At 50.7% G+C, this 16,230-nt stretch overlaps 1 protein-coding gene across 1 annotated transcript in view; it reads left to right on the forward strand.

The window, feature by feature from the left end:
• Window positions 1-16,230, forward strand: part of ncf1 (neutrophil cytosolic factor 1) — a 118,226-nt gene that overhangs the window by 48,396 nt on the left and 53,600 nt on the right. The window lies entirely within an intron of this gene.

The raw sequence follows: 16,230 nt of genomic DNA on the forward strand, positions 1-16,230 counted from the left end.
TGGAAAGCCAAAGCCTGCAGTTTACCTGCCACTAGTATCCGAATACAATGAGACAGGAGCCATAGACCTACATGAACTGGAGTAAGGAGTGTGGTATCTCCACATAAGACCATAAGACACAGGAGCAAGATAACGCCATTCAGCCCATTGAGTCTGCTCTGACAATTTCATCATGGCTGACCCCTTATCACAGTCAACCCCGTACACCTTCGCACATGATGCCTTCTCGCCATATCCTTCGAAGCCCTGACCGATCAGGAAATGATCAACTTCCGTCTTAAATGTACCCGTGGACTTGGCCTCCACTGCAGTCTGTGGCAGAGCATTCCACAGATTCACTACTCTCTGGCTAAAAAAAAATTCTCCTTGCCCCTGTTCTAAAAGGTCGCCCCTCAATTATGAGGCTGTGCCCTCTAATTCTGGATACTCCTCCATAGGAAACATCCTCCTCACATCCACCCTTTCAACATTCACTAGGTTTCAATGAGATCCCCACGCACTCTTCAAAATTCCAGTGAGTACAGGCCCAAAGCTGCCAAAATTTCCTCTTATGTTAACCCCTTCATTCCTGGAATCATCCTTGTGAACCACCTCTGACCTCTCTCCAATGACTGCACATCCTTTCTGAGATATGGGGCCCAAAACTGTTGACAATACTCCAAGTGCAGCCTGACTAGTGTCTTATAAAGGCTCAGCATTATCTCCTTGCTTTTATATTCTATTTGCTTTGAAATAAATGCCAACATTGCACCTGCCTTCTTTCCAATAGACTCAATCTGTAAATTACACTTCTGAGAGTCTTGCATGAGGATTCCAAAGTCTGATGTTTGAACATTCTCTACGTTTTGAAATTAGTCCGCTCTATTATTCTTTCTAGCAAAATGCATTATCATACATTTCCCAACACTGTATTCCATCTGTCACTTTTTTGTCCATTCTGCAATCTGCTTATGTCCTGCTGCAAACACATTGTTTACTCAGCACTACCTACTCCTCCACCTATTTTCATATCATCCACAAACTTTGCCACAAAGCCATCAATTCCATTATCCAAGTCATTGTCAAACAATGTGAAAAGTAACAGTCCCAAAACTGACACCTAAGGATCAACACTAGTCACTGGCAGCCAACCAGAACAAACCCTTTTATTGCCACTCACTGCCCCAGCCATTGCCCTATCCATGCCAGTAATGCCATAGGATTTTATCTGATGTACGGCACCTTATCAAGGGCTTTTTGAAAATCCAAGTTATGTCCTCAAGAACTCTAACAGATTTATCAGGCAAGATTTCCCTTTACATAAACCATGCTGACTTGGAATTATTTTATCATTAATCACCAAGTACTGCAAAATGTCATCCTTAATAATAGGCTCTAACAATTTCCCAACACTGAGGTTAGCCTAACTGGCCAATAATTTTCTTTCTTTTACCTTCCTCCCTTCTTTTGCTACCTTATAGGCCCTTTTCTTGGCTTTTATGTAGTCCTTAGCTTCCCTTGTCTGCCATGGTTGCCTATCCCTATCATTTGAGAACTTCTACTACTGTGGGACATATCTATCCTGCGCCTTGTGAATTATTCCCAGAAACTTCAGCTATGTCTGCTCTGCCATCATCCCTGCTGGTATCCTCCTCCAATCCACCTGGACAAGCTCCTCTCTCATGCCTCTGTCATTCCCTTTATTCCATCGTGATACTGATACATGTGACTGTGCTTCTCCCTCTCAATTTGCAGTATGAATTCAATCATATTATGTCACTGCCTTCCAAGGGTTCCTTTACATTCAGCTGACTAGTAAGATCTGGGTTATCACAATCTAAGACAGCCTTTCCCCGAGTAGGCTCAGGCACAAGCTGCTCTAGAAAGCCATCTCATAGGTATTCAACAAACTTCCTCTCTTGCAATTCAACACCAAACTGATTCTCCCAGTTCCCTTGCATATTGAAGTCCTCTATTAAAATTGTGACATTCCGCTTATTACTTGCCCTTTCCAGCTCCCTTTGCAACCTCAACCCCACATCTCGGCTACTATTTCAAGGCCTATATATGATTCCCAGAATGGTGTTTTACCCTTGCTGTTTCTTAACTCCACCCACAAAAGTTCAACATTTTCTCACCCTATGTCACCTCTTTCTAAAGATGTAATTTCAGCTCTTACCAACAGCGCCAGACCATTCCCTATGTCTTCTTGCCTGACCTTTCAATACCAAGTATATCCTTTAATGTTAATCTCCCAACTATGGTCCTCTTTAAGCCACAACTCAGTGATGTCCACAATGTCATACCAATCAATTTCTAATTGTACCACGAGTTTCTCCACCTTATTCCGAATATTACATGCATTTAAATGCAGCACCTTCAGTTCTACATTCTTTGCCCTTTTGAATCTTGGCTCTGTGGTACAATTTAACTCTTTGCTGTCTGTATTTGTACCCAATCATTAGCTTGTCTTTCTTTGCATTCATGTTAAATATGATGGCAGAATATAGTATTAATGGTAAGACTCTTGGCAGTATGGAGGATCAGAGGGATCTTGGGGTCCGAGTCCATAGGACGCTCAAAGCAGCTGCACAGGTTGACTCTGTGGATAAGAAGGCGTACGGTGTATTGGCCTTCATCAATCGTGGAATTGAATTTAGGAGCCGAGAGGTAATGTTGTAGCTATATAGGACCCTGGTCAGACCCCACTTGAAGTACTGTGCTCAGTTCTGGTCACCTCACTACAGGAAGGATGTGGAAACCATAGAAAGGGTGAAGAGGAGATTTACAAGGATGTTGCCTGGATAGAAAACCCATAGCACAATATAGGCCCTTTGGCTCACAAAGTTGTGCCGAACATGTCCCTACCCTGGAAATTACTAGGCTTACCTATAGCCCTCTATTTTACTAAGCTCCATGTACCTATCGAAAAGTCTCTTAAAAGACCCTATCGTATCCGCCTCCACCACTGTCGCCGGCAGCCCATTCCACACACTCACCACTCTCGGAGTAAAAAACTTACCCCTGACATCTCCTCTGTACCTATTCCCAGCACCTTAAACCTGTGCCCTCTTGTGGCAACCATTTCAGCCCTGGGAAAAAGCCTCTGACTATCCACACAATCAATGCCTCTCATCATCTTATACACCTCTATCAGGTCACCTCTCATCCTCCTTCGTTCCATGGAGAAAAGGCCGAGTTCACACAACCTATTCTCATAACCTATTCTATTTCATATGAAGCTGAAGTCTTAGGATTAGTAGGCAAAGGCACTGGGAGAAACAGAAGTTGGTACAACTTGGATTACCTAGAACCAGTCACGGTCACTGGCACTGCAGACAGACTACATACTGAATCAGGCTGGACCATCTGAGAAATATCAAGGTGAAGATGTCCTAGTAACTAAAGAGGTGATGTTTGAATCTGCAAAATCAGGATGAAATCAGAAGTTGGAGAAAATAAAGGAGTGTTTGAGGTAGCTAGAGAGATTGGCCAGAAGGTAGAGTCTACAAGATGGGTATATACCCTGAAAGAAACTCCGACAGGAATTATACCAAAAACATGCCTGGTGGCTGGAAGTTTTGAGGAACTGAAGATAGAACTCCGAAAGACTTACCAACAGGTGCATCAGAGTCTCTCTGACTACTTTTCTCAGTGATATGTCAAAAGGATTGGCAACCCCATTGCGTGGATACAAAATCCTTATTCTTACAGGAAATGGAGCTGTCAAGTGACATTTACATTAAACCCCCTCCTGAAGCTAGAAGCAAAGGAACAGTGTGGAAACTCAGTAAGTGTGTGTACAGTCCAGCAGATGCATCACCTGGGTAGTACAAAAAGGTCAAGAAAATAATGTTGAAAACAGATGGAAAGCTATCACGAGTGGATCCAACTTTTTTTTATTGGCACGATTCAGGATATCCTGTGATTGGAGTACTTGCCTGTCATGTAGATGATTTCATACGGGGAGGCTCACAACAGCTATCCCTCAGCGAAAGTCAGCTTTCAGGAGGAACACGACAGATTCTGCTATGTAGGGATAGACATCCTTGTTGTTGACGGGACAGTACAACTGCACAAAGAAAGCTACATCAGGAATCTTCGGACAATCCACATGGAATCTTCACATGCCACTGACAGGATGTTGTGTGAAGCTGGAGTGGAGCGACTTAGATCAAAGGTAGGTCAGATTCTGTGGGTGACAAGGCAGAGCAGAGCTGACATCATGTTTGATGCTGCAACTTGGCGTCCAGCACAAGAAGTGCCACAGTACAAACTTTACGTGAGGCAGACAAGATAGCGTGTAGAATTCAATCTGAAAAGGTAGTCGTGAAGTTTCAACAGCTCACTGAGGCTCGTTGTCTTCAGTGATGCCCCACTTGGAAATCTTCCTGATGAAGTTATTCAAGGGGGACATTTTATTGTACTGAAGGGAGACGAGGGAAGATTTTCACCTCTCTATTGCCAATCAAAAAATGATCTGTAGAGTTGTCCAGAGTTTTCTGGCTGGAGAAAGCCTTGCAATGTCTGAAGGTATTGACAATGTTGTTTTTCTGGTTATGCTATATTCTGAGCTTTTCCATGGTGACCCAAAGAAGAGCGGTCTACATATAACTTATATCACAGACAACTACTCTGGTTGATGTCATCAAATCGCCAAGTCAGTTACAGAGAAGAGGCTTCATCTAGAGATACGTAGCATCAAAGAACTTATCCAAGCACAGAAAATTCATCACGTTATGGTCAACTACAAATGAACAACTAGCTGACTGTCTGACAAAGAAAGAAGCTCCAGCTCTTGTGCTGTTAAAAGCCCTTAGTGAACGCATTTAGTACCTTAAGAATTGTATTAATTTCTAGGGATAGAACTAAATCCCATATCCTAATGGACATTTGAATTGTCTTAAAATTGTTTTCAAATTTAATTTTTTAATACATACATAAAAAGAATGGGAGTTTGCTGAGTTCTGTTCATTTGGTTTATGTAAGTATTTAGTACACATGTGTACTGTCCCTGTTATGCACATGTGTGTGGGTAGAGGGAGACGATTGTGGGATGTAAAGGTGTCACTGCTCAGGTATCGAACGGAGACATTGGAAGTAAAGTCGTTTAAACAAAAGAAAAATGTGTTCTTGTTGTTTGGGTGTTAACATTTGGATCTAAGAACACAGTTTGGTTCAGAATGCTGTTGTTGTTGCTTGCTTCTATTGCTTCCAGGATTTGTGGTTTTTTTCCCTTTCTCTGTGCACACCGAGGGCTGGGAGTTGGCTTTTTAACTGGATTATCTTGGGTTTCATGCTTTGTGGCTGCCTATAAACAAACAAATCTCAAGGTTGTATAATTTACTTTGAATTAAATATGTTGAATCTTGAATTCACTGAGGAAGGCAGAATGCTGTTGAGAGGCAGACCAGGTGATCATAGCATCAGGAATAAAATCTCCTGGCACTTGTAACAGCTGTCCATATACCAACTCAGCCGCAGACAACTGTAGGTCCTCCTTTGGAGATGTTCTGAGCCCTAGCAGGACCCACAAGCGATGATTATGTCAACATTTACCCATCAGGGAAGCCCACAGAGTAGTCTTTAAGGGGTGGTGAAACTGCTCACCCAGGCCATTGGACTGCATGTGATACACTGTAATGTGATGTAGACCATGCCCGGTCCTGTGCCATCGCAGCAACGAGGTCTGATATGAACTTGGAACTGTGGTCAGAGGAAATATCAGATAGGTGTCAAACTGGGAAACCCAGGGGCTGATGAACACCCAAGCCATTGTCAATGCTAGAGAGAATACCTCTGGCCACCAGGGGGTATGGTCCACCATGGTAAGAAAGTGGGCTGTTGGATGGCTGGTGGGTGGTCTGGTAAGTGTACACATTAAAAATACCTCAATTCCTTCTTCAGCAGCCCTGAAAAGCTTTTATTTTTCACTCAGCATGGTGCTGAACAAGACAACACATCTGGAAAGCTGCTGCAGCACTAATAGATGGTGTAGTTTGTGGCTGTTATAAGGTGCGAACTATCACTGCTGTTGGTCTGTAGCCCTCCCGGAGTAGCAGATGAGTCTGGAGGAACAGCAGCTCAGTCCTCAGAAACAACTCTCTACTCTTCTTCATTGTCATCTTTCCAGATAATTCCATCTATTATCAGATAAAGAATACAGTATACAACCAGGCAGCCATGAAAAACAGACGAACTCCAAAAGAACGAATGAAAGAAAAACGTTAGAACCCCAAAGCCCCCTCTCCCCATCCCCCATGCAGGCTGCAGCAAACCATCAGTGTGTCAACCAACCCCTCCCCCACCAACTTCAGTAAAAACCGTCAGCACCACCACCCACCAATGTGTCAACCAACCCCTCCCCCCAACAACTTCAGTAAAAACCGTCAGCACCACCACCCACCAATGTGACAACCAACCCCTCCCCCACCAACTTCAGTAAAAACCGTCAGCACCACCACCCACCAATGTGTCAACCAACCCCTCCCCCCAACAACTTCAGTAAAAACCGTCAGCACCACCACCCACCAGTGTGTCAACCAACCCCTCCCCCACCAACTTCAGTAAAAAACCGTCAGCACCACCACCCACCAATGTGTCAACCAAACCCTCCCCTCACCAACTTCAGTAAAAACCGTCAGCACCACCACCCACCAACGTGTCAACCAACCCCTCCCCCACCAACTTCAGTAAAAACCGTCAGCACCACCACCCACCAATGTGTCAACCAACCCCTCCCCCACCACCTTCAGTAAAAACCGTCAGCACCACCACCCACCAATGTGTCAACCAACCCCTCCCCCCACCAACTTCAGTAAAAATCGTCAGCACCACCACCCACCAATGTGACAACCAACCCCTCCCCCACCAACTTCAGTAAAAACCGTCAGCACCACGACCCACCAGTGTGTCAACCAACCCCCTCCCCCACCAACTTCAGTAAACACCGTCAGCACCACCACCCACCAGTGTGTCAACCAACCCCTCCCCCCACCAACTTCAGTAAAAACCGTCAGCACCACCACCCACCAATGTGTCAACCAACCCCTCCCCCCACCAACTTCAGTAAAAACCGTCAGCACCACCACCCACCAGTGTGTCAACCAACCCCTCCCCCCAACAACTTCAGTAAAAACCGTCAGCACCACCACCCACCAATGTGTCAACCAACCCCTCCCCCCAACAACTTCAGTAAAAAACCGTCAGCACCACCACCCACCAATGTGTCAACCAACCCCTCCCCCACCAACTTCAGTAAAAACCGTCAGCACCACCACCCACCAATGTGTCAACCAACACCACCCCCCACCAACTTCAGTAAAAACCGTCAGCACCACCACCCACCAATGTGTCAACCAACCCCTCCCCCACCACCTTCAGTAAAAACCGTCAGCACCACCACCCACCAATGTGTCAACCAACCCCTCCCCCCACCAACTTCAGTAAAAACCGTCAGCACCACCACCCACCAGTGTGTCAACCAACCCCTCCCCCCAACAACTTCAGTAAAAACCGTCAGCACCACCACCCACCAGTGTGTCAACCAACCCCTCCCCCCAACAACTTCAGTAAAAACCGTCAGCACCACCACCCACCAGTGTGTCAACCAACCCCTCCCCCCACCAACTTCAGTAAAAACCATCAGCACCACGACCCACCAGTGTGTCAACCAACCCCTCCCCCCACCAACTTCAGTAAAAACCGTCAGCACCACCACCCACCAGTGTGTCAACCAACCCCCTCACCCACCAACTTCAGTAAAAACCGTCAGCACCACCACCAACCAATGTGTCAACCAACCCCTCCCCCCACCAACTTCAGTAAAAACCGTCAGCACCACCACTCACCAATGTGTCAACCAACCCCTCACCCACCAACTTCAGTAAAAACCGTCAGCACCACCACCCACCAATGTGTCAACCAACCCCTCCCCCCACCAACTTCAGTAAAAACCGTCAGCACCACCACCCACCAATGTGTCAACCAACCCCTCCCCCACCAACTTCAGTAAAAACCGTCAGCACCACCACCCACCAGTGTGTCAACCAACCCCTCCCCACCAACTTCAGTAAAAATCGTCAGCACCACCACCCACCAATGTGTCAACCAACCCCTCCCCCACCAACTTCAGTAAAAACCGTCAGCACCACCACCCACCAGTGTGTCAACCAACCCCTCCCCCACCAACTTCAGTAAAAAACCGTCAGCACCACCACCCACCAATGTGTCAACCAACCCCCTCCCCACCAACTTCAGTAAAAACCGTCAGCACAACCACCCACCAATGTGTCAACCAACCGCTCCCCCACCAACTTTAGTAAAAACCGTCAGCACCACCACCCACCAGTGTGTCAACCAACCCCCTCCCCACCAACTTCAGTAAAAACCATCAGCACCACGACCCACCAGTGTGTCAACCAACCCCTCCCCCCACCAACTTCAGTAAATACCGTCAGCACCACCACACACCAGTGTGTCAACCAACCCCTCCCCCACCAACTTCAGCAAACACCGTCAGCGCCACCACCCACCAATGTGTCAACCAACCCCTCACCCACCAACTTCAGTAAAAACCGTCAGCACCACCACCCACCAGTGTGTCAACCAACCCCCTCCCCACCAACTTCAGTAAAAACCGTCAGCACCACCACCCACCAATGTGTCAACCAACCCCCTCCCCCCACCAACTTCAGTAAAAACCGTCAGCACCACCACCCACCAATGTGTCAACCAACCCCTCCCCCACCAACTTCAGTAAAAACCGTCAGCACCACCACCCACCAGTGTGTCAACCAACCCCTCCCCCACCAACTTCAGTAAAAACCGTCAGCACCACCACCCACCAATGTGTCAACCAACCCCCTCCCCACCAACTTCAGTAAAAACCGTCAGCACCACCACCCACCAATGTGTCAACCAACCCCTCCCCCACCAACTTTAGTAAAAACCGTCAGCACCACCACCCACCATTGTGTCAACCAACCCCTCCCCCACCAACTTCAGTAAAAACCGTCAGCACCACCACCCACCAGTGTGTCAACCAACCCCTCCCCCCACCAACTTCAGTAAAAACCGTCAGCACCACCACCCACCAATGTGTCAACCAACCCCTCCCCCCACCAACTTCAGTAAAAACCGTCAGCACCACCACCCACCAATGTGTCAACCAACCCCTCCCCCCACCAACTTCAGTAAAAACCGTCAGCACCACCACCCACCAGTGTGTCAACCAACCCCTCCCCTCACCAACTTCAGTAAAAACCGTCAGCACCACCACCCACCAATGTGTCAACCAACCCCTCCCCCCACCAACTTCAGTAAAAACCGTCAGCACCACCACCCACCAATGTGTCAACCAACACCACCCCCCACCAACTTCAGTAAAAACCGTCAGCACCACCACCCACCAATGTGTCAACCAACCCCTCCCCCACCACCTTCAGTAAAAACCGTCAGCACCACCACCCACCAGTGTGTCAACCAACCCCTCCCCCCACCAACTTCAGTAAAAACCGTCAGCACCACCACCCACCAGTGTGTCAACCAACCCCTCCCCCCACCAACTTCAGTAAAAACCGTCAGCACCACCACCCACCAATGTGTCAACCAACCCCTCACCCACCAACTTCAGTAAAAACCGTCAGCACCACCACCCACCAATGTGTCAACCAACCCCTCCCCTCACCAACTTCAGTAAAAACCGTCAGCACCACCACCCACCAATGTGTCAACCAACCCCTCACCCACCAACTTCAGTAAAAACCGTCAGCACCACCACCCACCAATGTGTCAACCAACCCCTCCCCTCACCAACTTCAGTAAAAACCGTCAGCACCACCACCCACCAATGTGTCAACCAACCCCTCACCCACCAACTTCAGTAAAAACCGTCAGCACCACCACCCACCAGTGTGTCAACCAACCCCCTCCCCACCAACTTCAGTAAAAACCGTCAGCACCACCACCCACCAATGTGTCAACCAACCCCTCCCCTCACCAACTTCAGTAAAAAACCGTCAGCACCACCACCCACCAATGTGTCAACCAACCCCTCACCCACCAACTTCAGTAAAAACCGTCAGCACCACCACCCACCAGTGTGTCAACCAACCCCCTCCCCACCAACTTCAGTAAAAACCGTCAGCACCACCACCCACCAATGTGTCAACCAACCCCTCCCCCCACCAACTTCAGTAAAAACCGTCAGCACCACCACCCACCAATGTGTCAACCAACCCCTCACCCACCAACTTCAGTAAAAACCGTCAGCACCACCACCCACCAATGTGTCAACCAACCCCCTCCCCACCAACTTCAGTAAAAACCGTCAGCACCACCACCCACCAGTGTGTCAACCAACCCCTCCCCCCAACAACTTCAGTAAAAACCGTCAGCACCACCACCCACCAGTGTGTCAACCAACCCCCTCCCCACCAACTTCAGTAAAAACCGTCAGCACCACCACCCACCAATGTGTCAACCAACCCCTCCCCCCACCAACTTCAGTAAAAACCGTCAGCACCACCACCCACCAGTGTGTCAACCAACCCCTCCCCCCAACAACTTCAGTAAAAACCGTCAGCACCACCACCCACCAGTGTGTCAACCAACCCCCTCCCCACCAACTTCAGTAAAAACCGTCAGCACCACCACCCACCAATGTGTCAACCAACCCCTCCCCCCACCAACTTCAGTAAAAACCGTCAGCACCACCACCCACCAGTGTGTCAACCAACCCCTCCCCCCAACAACTTCAGTAAAAACCGTCAGCACCACCACCCACCAGTGTGTCAACCAACCCCCTCCCCCACCAACTTCAGTAAAAACCGTCAGCACCACCACCCACCAATGTGTCAACCATCCCCTCCCCCACCAACTTCAGTAAAAACCGTGAGCACCACCACCCACCAATGTGTCAACCAACCCCCTCCCCACCAACTTCAGTAAAAACCGTGAGCACCACCACCCACCAGAGTGTCAACCAACCCCCTCCCCCACCAACTTCAGTAAAAACCGTCAGCACCACCACCCACCAGTGTGTCAACCAACCCCTCCCCCACCAACTTCAGTAAATACCGTCAGCACCACCACCCACCAATGTGTCAACCAACCCCCTCCCCCACCAACTTCAGTATAAACCGTCAGCACCACCACCCACCAATGTGTCAACCAACCCCCTCCCCCACCAACTTCAGTAAAAACCGTCAGCACCACCACCCACCAATGTGTCAACCAACCCCCTCCCCTCACCAACTTCAGTAAAAACCGTCAGCACCACCACCCACCAGTGTGTCAACCAACACCTCCCCCACCAACTTCAGCAAACACCGTCAGCGCCACCACCCACCAATGTGTCAACCAACCCCTCCCCTCACCAACTTCAGTAAAAACCGTCAGCACCACCACCCACCAATGTGTCAACCAACCCCTCACCCACCAACTTCAGTAAAAACCGTCAGCACCACCACCCACCAGTGTGTCAACCAACCCCTCCCCCACCAACTTCAGTAAAAACCGTCAGCACCACCACTCACCAATGTGTCAACCAACCCCTCCGCCACCAACCAGTAAAAACCGTCAGCACCACCACCCACCAATGTGTCAACCAACCCCCTCCCCCACCAACTTCAGTAAAAACCGTCAGCACCACCACCCACCAGTGTGTCAACCAACCCCTCCCCCCACCAACTTCAGTAAAAACCGTCAGCACCACCACCCACCAATGTGTCAACCAACCCCTCCCCTCACCAACTTCAGTAAAAACCGTCAGCACCACCACCCACCAATGTGTCAACCAACCCCTCCCCCCACCAACTTCAGTAAAAACCGTCAGCACCACCACCCACCAATGTGTCAACCAACCCCTCCCCTCACCAACTTCAGTAAAAACCGTCAGCACCACCACCCACCAATGTGTCAACCAACCCCTCACCCACCAACTTCAGTAAAAACCGTCAGCACCACCACCCACCAGTGTGTCAACCAACCCCCTCCCCACCAACTTCAGTAAAAACCGTCAGCACCACCACCCACCAGTGTGTCAACCAACCCCTCCCCCACCAACTTCAGTAAAAACCGTCAGCACCACCACCCACCAGTGTGTCAACCAACCCCTCCCCTCACCAACTTCAGTAAAAACCGTCAGCACCACCACCCACCAATGTGTCAACCAACCCCTCACCCACCAACTTCAGTAAAAACCGTCAGCACCACCACCCACCAGTGTGTCAACCAACCCCCTCCCCCCACCAACTTCAGTAAAAACCGTCAGCACCACCACCCACCAATGTGTCAACCAACCCCTCCCCCACCAACTTCAGTAAAAACCGTCAGCACCACCACCCACCAATGTGTCAACCAACCCCTCCCCCACCAACTTCAGTAAAAACCGTCAGCACCACCACCCACCAATGTGTCAACCAACCCCTCCCCCACCAACTTCAGTAAAAACCGTCAGCACCACCACCCACCAATGTGTCAACCAACCCCCTCCCCACCAACTTCAGTAAAAACCGTCAGCACCACCACCCACCAGTGTGTCAACCAACCCCTCCCCCCAACAACTTCAGTAAAAACCGTCAGCACCACCACCCACCAGTGTGTCAACCAACCCCCTCCCCACCAACTTCAGTAAAAACCGTGAGCACCACCACCCACCAATGTGTCAACCAACACCACCCCCCACCAACTTCAGTAAAAACCGTCAGCACCACCACCCACCAGTGTGTCAACCAACCCCCTCCCCACCAACTTCAGTAAAAACCGTGAGCACCACCACCCACCAGTGTGTCAACCAACCCCCTCCCCCACCAACTTCAGTAAAAACCGTCAGCACCACCACCCACCAGTGTGTCAACCAACCCCTCCCCCACCAACTTCAGTAAATACCGTCAGCACCACCACCCACCAATGTGTCAACCAACCCCCTCCCCCACCAACTTCAGTAAAAACCGTCAGCACCACCACCCACCAATGTGTCAACCAACCCCCTCCCCCACCAACTTCAGTAAAAACCGTCAGCACCACCACCCACCAATGTGTCAACCAACCCCCTCCCCTCACCAACTTCAGTAAAAACCGTCAGCACCACCACCCACCAATGTGTCAACCAACCCCTCCCCTCACCAACTTCAGTAAAAACCGTCAGCACCACCACCCACCAATGTGTCAACCAACCCCTCCTCTCACCAACTTCAGTAAAAACCGTCAGCACCACCACCCACCAACGTGTCAACCAACCCCTCCCCTACCAACTTCAGTAAAAACCGTCAGCACCACCACCCACCAGTGTGTCAACCAACCCCCTCCCCCCACCAACTTCAGTAAAAACCGTCAGCACCACCACCCACCAATGTGTCAACCAACCCCTCCCCCCACCAACTTCAGTAAAAACCGTCAGCACCACCACCCACCAATGTGTCAACCAACCCCTCCCCCCACCAACTTCAGTAAACACCGTCAGCACCACCACCCACCAGTGTGTCAACCAACCCCTCCCCCCACCAACTTCAGTAAAAACCGTCAGCACCACCACCCACCAATGTGTCAACCAACCCCTCCCCCACCAACTTCAGTAAAAACCGTCAGCACCACCACCCACCAATGTGTCAACCAACACCACCCCCCACCAACTTCAGTAAAAACCGTCAGCACCACCACCCACCAATGTGTCAACCAACCCCTCCCCCACCAACTTCAGTAAACACCGTCAGCACCACCACCCACCAATGTGTCAACCAACACCACCCCCCACCAACTTCAGTAAAAACCGTCAGCACCACCACCCACCAATGTGTCAACCAACCCCTCCCCCACCAACTTCAGTAAAAACCGTCAGCACCACCACCCACCAGTGTGTCAACCAACCCCTCCCCCACCAACTTCAGTAAACACCGTCAGCACCACCACCCACCAATGTGTCAACCAACCCCCTCCCCTCACCAACTTCAGTAAAAACCGTCAGCACCACCACCCACCAATGTGTCAACCAACCCCTCCCCCACCAACTTCAGTAAACACCGTCAGCACCACCACCCACCAATGTGTCAACCAACCCATCCCCTCACCAACTTCAGTAAAAACCGTCAGCACCACCACCCACCAATGTGTCAACCAACCCCCTCCCCTCACCAACTTCAGGAAAAACCGTCAGCACCACCACCCACCAATGTGTCAACCAACCCCCTCCCCTCACCAACTTCAGTAAAAACCATCTGCACCACCACCCACCAGTGTGTCAACCAACCCCTCCCCTCACCAACTTCAGTAAAAACCATCAGCACCACCACCCACCAATGTGTCAAGCAACCCCTCCCCCACCAACTTCAGTAAAAACCGTCAGCACCACCACCCACCAGTGTGTCAACCAACCCCTCCCCCACCAACTTCAGTAAACACCGTCAGCACCACCACCCACCAATGTGTCAACCAACCCCCTCCCCCACCAACTTCAGTAAAAACCGTCAGCACCACCACCCACCAGTGTGTCAACCAACCCCTCCCCTCACCAACTTCAGTAAACACCGTCAGCACCACCACCCACCAATGTGTCAACCAACCCCTCCCCCACCAACTTCAGTAAACACCGTCAGCACCACCACCCACCAATGTGTCAACCAACCCCTCCGCCACCAACTTCAGTAAAAACCGTCAGCACCACCACCCACCAGTGTGTCAACCAACCCCTCCCCCACCAACTTCAGTAAACACCGTCAGCACCACCACCCACCAGTGTGTCAACCAACCCCTCCCCCACCAACTTCAGTAAAAACCGTCAGCACCACCACCCACCAGTGTGTCAACCAACCCCTCCCCCCACCAACTTCAGTAAAAACCGTCAGCACCACCACCCACCAGTGTGTCAACCAACCCCCTACCCCACCAACTTCAGTAAAAACCGTCAGCACCACCACCCACCAGTGTGTCAACCAACCCCCTCCCCCACCAACTTCAGTAAAAACCGTCAGCACCACCACCCACCAGTGTGTCAACCAACCCCTCCCCCACCAACTTCAGTAAAAACCGTCAGCACCACCACCCACCAGTGTGTCAACCAACCCCTCCGCCACCAACTTCAGTAAAAACCGTCAGCACCACCACCCACCAGTGTGTCAACCAACCCCTCCCCCACCAACTTCAGTAAAAACCGTCAGCACCACCACCCACCAGTGTGTCAACCAACCCCCTCCCCACCAACTTCAGTAAAAACCGTCAGCACCACCACCCACCAATGTGTCAACCAACCCCCTCCCCCCACCAACTTCAGCAAAAACCGTCAGCACCACCACCCACCAGTGTGTCAACCAACCCCTCCCCCCAACAACTTCAGTAAAAACCGTCAGCACCACCACCCACCAATGTGTCAACCAACCCCCTCCCCCACCAACTTCAGCAAAAACCATCAGCACCACCACCCACCAATGTGTCAACCAACCCCTCCCCCCACCAACTTCAGTAAAAACCGTCAGCACCACCACCCACCAGTGTGTCAACCATCCCCCTCCCCCCACCAACTTCAGTAAAAACCGTCAGCACCACCACCCACCAATGTGTCAACCAACCCCTCCCCCACCAACTTCAGTAAAAACCGTCAGCACCACCACCCACCAATGTGTCAACCAACCCCTCCCCCCACCAACTTCAGTAAAAACCGTCAGCACCACCACCCACCAGTGTGTCAACCAACCCCTCCCCCACCAACTTCAGTAAAAACCGTCAGCACCACCACCCACCAGTGTGTCAACCAACCCCCTCCCCTCACCAACTTCAGTAAAAACCGTCAGCACCACCACCCACCAATGTGTCAACCAACCCCTCACCCACCAACTTCAGTAAAAACCGTCAGCACCACCACCCACCAGTGTGTCAACCAACCCCTCCCCCACCAACTTCAGTAAAAACCGTCAGCACCACCACCCACCAGTGTGTCAACCAACCCCTCCCCCACCAACTTCAGTAAAAACCGTCTGCACCACCACCCACCAATGTGTCAACCAACCCCCTCCCCCACCAACTTCAGTAAAAACCGTCAGCACCACCACCCACCAATGTGTCAACCAACCCCTCCCCTCACCAACTTCAGTAAAAACCGTCAGCACCACCACCCACCAATGTGTCAACCAACCCCTCCCCCCACCAACTTCAGTAAAAACCCTCAGCACCACCACCCACCGATGTGTCAACCTACCCCTCCCCCCACCAACTTCAGTAAAAACCGTCAGCACCACCACCCACCAATGTGTCAACCAA

This window comes from Hemitrygon akajei, chromosome 8 (genome assembly GCF_048418815.1).
Source record: "Hemitrygon akajei chromosome 8, sHemAka1.3, whole genome shotgun sequence".
In the NCBI taxonomy this organism is placed as follows: Eukaryota; Metazoa; Chordata; class Chondrichthyes; order Myliobatiformes; family Dasyatidae; genus Hemitrygon; species Hemitrygon akajei.